The sequence below is a fragment of the Pseudophryne corroboree genome, chromosome 2, assembly GCF_028390025.1.
Source record: "Pseudophryne corroboree isolate aPseCor3 chromosome 2, aPseCor3.hap2, whole genome shotgun sequence".
Classification (NCBI taxonomy): domain Eukaryota; kingdom Metazoa; phylum Chordata; class Amphibia; order Anura; family Myobatrachidae; genus Pseudophryne; species Pseudophryne corroboree.
The window spans coordinates 797,383,189-797,387,837 of NC_086445.1; the positions used below are offsets into that span (position 1 = coordinate 797,383,189).

The 4,649-nt window shown below is 48.1% G+C and overlaps 1 long non-coding RNA gene across 1 annotated transcript; it reads left to right on the forward strand.

The window, feature by feature from the left end:
• The first annotated feature begins 2,410 nt into the window (after window positions 1–2,410).
• On the forward strand, window positions 2,411–4,348 carry LOC135051264 (uncharacterized). Its single transcript, XR_010242144.1, has 3 exons — window positions 2,411–2,591; window positions 2,759–3,278; window positions 3,360–4,348. It is a non-coding gene; the product is annotated as an uncharacterized LOC135051264 (long non-coding RNA).
• The last annotated feature ends 301 nt before the right edge of the window (window positions 4,349–4,649 follow it).

Sequence of the window (4,649 nt, forward strand, 5' to 3'; positions counted from 1 at the left end):
GATCACCAGAACGAAGAAAAAACCTCGTAATGCCATGAGTAAAATATCAAACTTCTTAGCAAATTTACTTGGCGCAGTCGCAGTGCGAACATTGCGCATGCGCAATTAGCGGAAAATAGCTGCGATGCGATGAAAAAGAATGAGCGAACAACTCGGAATGAGGGCCAATAAGTCTACAGGCTCTTGCAGCAAAGTCTCATCAACCTAAACCCCAAAACCCGGATAGTAAGAAAAGACCTAGGATATGTTACACTTGTAGGAAGGAAGGGCATTTTGCCAGAGATTGTAGATATAGTAGAACACATAGTCAATATAGACCCCTAGACAGAGAAAACAAGCCACAGTATTAAACACATAGGGGTATATGCAATTCTGGCAGAATTGCGTCTTTTTTTCGTCCGTTTTAGGATTCGACTGCACTCGACAGCCGAAACCCTCCACCCGGGACCATGAATTCGACATATTCAATACAAAACACATTCGACACTCCCCTTGTCGAATAACGGACCAATCGTCGAGTAGGGGGCGTCCTGGATTCGACTTCCCACCGTTTTCAGCCCTTTATATGGGCTTGTTTGCTGCGTGCTCAGCAGCCATTTTGTGAACCTGCAGAGTGAGGTGGAGGTGCTGCAGAGCTAGCAAATTGTTTGTTTGCTGTGGTATCGTTTGGACACCCAGCAGGCTTTAATACAGGACAGACAGGAGACCTGTTACCCCGGAGGAGAGTCGTTTTTGGAGCGATTTCTACATTTGTAGGTAAGTACCACATGTGGTCTGGCGTTGCATGTATGTGTTTGTGTAGTGGGGAGGTGCCATGAGGTGTACATGTGGCGTTGCTTTGGGGTGTTTGGGGTATGTATATGTGTGCAGGTATGTGTATATAGCTCCTGCTTGTATTGCTGCATGTTTTTTTTTTTTTTTTCAGTTGTGTGTTTGGGGGTAGTTTTTCACGTTTTTTTTTCTTCATAAAATGTTTTTTGGTCATGCTTTTGAATTGGTGTACCTCCAGCATGTGCAGGAATGATTTTTGGCTTGTTTGGGGTGATTTTAGACCGTGTCGGTATCCACCATGTGGTCGACAGGTGATGTCGTTTGTTTCCAAAACATGTTTTTTGGATCCTATTTTAGCACTGGTGCATCCCTGAACATGCTGGAGGTACTTTTTGGCTTGTTTGGGGTGATTTTCATCGTGTTTGTATCAGCCATGTGGTCGACATGTGATGTCGTTTGTTTCCAAAACATGTTTTATGCTCCTACTTTAGCACTGGTTGACCTCCAGCATGTGCAGGGATGCTGTTTGTCTTGTTTGGGGTGATTTTAGAGTGTGTCGGTTTCTGCCATGTGGCCGACATGTGTCGTTGTTTGTTCCCAAAACATGTTTTTTTGCTCCTATTTTAGCACTGGTGCATCCCTGCACATGCTGGAGGTAATTTTGGGCTTGTTTGGGCTGACTTTGACTGTGTTGGTATCTGCCATGTGGCCGACATGTGGTGTAGATTGTTTCCAAAACATGTTTTTTGCTCCTACTTTAGCACTGGTTGACCTCCAGCAAGTGCAGGGATGCTTTTTGGCTTGTTTTGGGGTGATTTTAGAGTGTGTCGGTTTCTGCCATGTGGCCGACATGTGTCGTTGTTTGTTCCCGAAACATGTTTTTTTGCTCCTATTTTAGCACTGGTGCATCCCTGCACATGCTGGAGGTAATTTAGGGCTTGTTTGGGCTGACTTTGACTGTGTTGGTATCTGCCATGTGGCCGACGTGGTGTAGATTGTTTCCAAAACATGTTTTTTGCTCCTACTTTAGCACTGGTTGACCTCCAGCATGTGCAGGGATGCTTTTTGGCTTGTTTTGGGGTGATTTTAGAGTGTGTCGGGTTCTGCCATGTGGCCGACATGTGTCGTTGTTTGTTCCCAAAACATGTTTTTTTGCTCCTATTTTAGCACTGGTACATCCCTGCACATGCTGGAGGTAATTTTGGGCTGACTTTGACTGTGTCAGTATCTGCCATGTGGCCGACATGTGGTGTAGATTGTTTCCAAAACATGTTTTTTTGCTCCTATTTTAGCACTGGTGCATCCCTGCACATGCTGGAGGTAATTTTGGCCTTGTTTGGGCTGACTTGACTGTGTCGGTATCTGCCATGTGGCCGACGTGCTGTAGTTTGTTTCCAAAACATGTTTTTTCACTCCTTTTTTAGCACTGGTTGACCTCCAGCAGATGCAGGGATGCTTGTACGGGGGTTTTGGCTTGTTTGGATGAGGTTTTTTTCAATTTTTCATTTTTTTTTTGGTTGTGTTTGGTCCTGCTTGAGCACTGGGGACCCAGCAGCATGACGTGTGGTTGCATGTAATTATGTAATGTGTGTGAAATTTGTAAAAATATTTTTTCTTTCTTTTTACAACAGAGATGTCCAGGGACAAGCGGCCCCGATCCCCCCCCTTCCCCCTACCCCTCAGAAGCATTTTCCCTGCACAGCAATGAGGAGTGGGAGACGGCCCAGGAGGAGGATACGACCGACCAGGCATGCAGTGACCAGCTGCGGTCGTCAAGGGACCAAAGACAGAAGCAAAAGAAAAAGAAAAGGCCTAGACAGGTAAATACTGACAACACCTGCAGACACAATAGCATCCAACTTGACACACCCTAGTTTGCGCACTGCCATGCACACCTACAGGTGTCTTTGTGCACTGCCAGGGATACTGACACACTCACAGGTACATACCGATCTTATTAAATGCATGTTTTTTTTAATCCCTAAAGGCAAGAAGCCAGCCAGAGGATCAGTCGGAGGAGGAAGCCTCTGGTGAAGACGCAGGACAGAAGTAGCCGCGTGGACCCAGATACACTGAGGCGTAAAACTGTGCCCTAGTGGATGGCGTCGACAAGTCCTACGACGTTCTGTATGGACCAAGGGCACAGACCACAGCAGCTAAGACCAAGCGAAACATCTGGGATGCCATCGCGAGACAAGTCACTGCAGTATCTGTAAACCGCCGGAGCACCAGAAACTGCATGAAGCGGTACAGTGATTGCCGCAGACAGACCAAGAAGAAGATGGGGATTCAGCGCCGACATGAGACAGCTACGGGAGGTGGTCCGGCTCTCAATCTGAAGTGGCTACTCTGGGAGAACGTTATTAAAAGGTGCATGAACCCTGTCATCGTCCAAGGAGTTCGCGGAGGTGTGGACTCTAGCCGTCCTGCTGGCTTTCCCGAGGAGGAAGAACCGCCCAGAAGACGGAAGACGGCGGGAGACAAGCAGTCCAAAAGGAGGCCTGATGGTAAGAATACATTCAGATGAGCTGCACTAATCTTTTTTTTTATTTTTTTTATTTGCTAATGTGTTTGTTCTTTTTCCCCAGACACGCCTGCCCAGAGGACATCACCAGCGCGCGGACCATCACCTGCGCAGCAGGCATCGGCAGCAGCGCGCGGACCATCACATGCGCAGCAAGCATCAGCAGCGCTCAGATCATCACCTGCGCGCCACACATCGTCGGCGCGCAGGTGACTTTGACATCCTTCACGTTCTGGCCACATCCATCAACCGGCTGGTGGATAACACATCATGCCTGGTACACAGCGTTGACAACATGTCGGCCAGCCATGGACATTCCGCATCCAGCCAACAGATCATCGCAACAACGCTACAGATGATCTATGATAAGCTCCCAGAGCCAGCTCAACAACACGCTGGTGAACCACCACATCCACCACCACAAGCCACACTGACGCCTCCTGCCCTTGCTACACCACGATCCTGGTATGGACGGTCACAGCTGTACCAAGGATATACAGGGATGTACCACCCCTACCAGATGCCTCCACCACCGGCCGCCACGTCTACACCAGCATGGCCACCGAGGCCAATTCAACACACCCCACAGCCGCCCAGGGCATCGACGCCAAATTAAAAGAGGAAGAAGAGGATCCGGATGGCCAACAACCACCATAAGCCCGGTCGTATTGTTTTATTATTTACTCATGTTTTTCATGTTTCCCTTTCTCCTCCTCCCATTAGTTTGTTTTTTTTCTTAATATTGTCTTATATGTCTGTTGGGCTCCCCCACCCCCGACCGAATACTACCAAGGAGCTTTATGTCTAGGCATACATGCACGGGCATGTATGCGGGCGCGTGTGGTAACTGATGAAAGCTCCTTGTGGTTACATGTATGATGGGCCAAAGAGCTATTCTGATACCACTTTTTAAAAAACAACAACTCCTTTTTGTATTGGTGTAAAATAGGCTTTCACTGTTGTGTGAATTTACTATTCACTAGTGTTTATTTTTGGCTTCTTCATAGGATTGGGTGGAAAATTGAAGTGGACGGCGTAGTTCGTGTTGTGCATACCAAGGTGAGTAAAGCCATGTTTCAATGTATATATTCAAGAAACTTTGGACCGCCTGCACTTGGGGAACAACACAGTCCAGCAATAGGTCATGCTGGGCTGTGTGGTTCCCCAAGTGCAGGCGTGTCAAAGTGCTGACCGCTGACACCACTCTGCCACTTTGGACCGCCTGCACTTGGGGAACAACACAGTCCAGCAATGGGTCATGCTGGGCTGTGTGGTTCCCCAAGTGCAGGCGTGTCAAAGTGCTGACCGCTGACACCACTCTGCCACTTTGGACCGCCTGCACTTGGGGAACAAC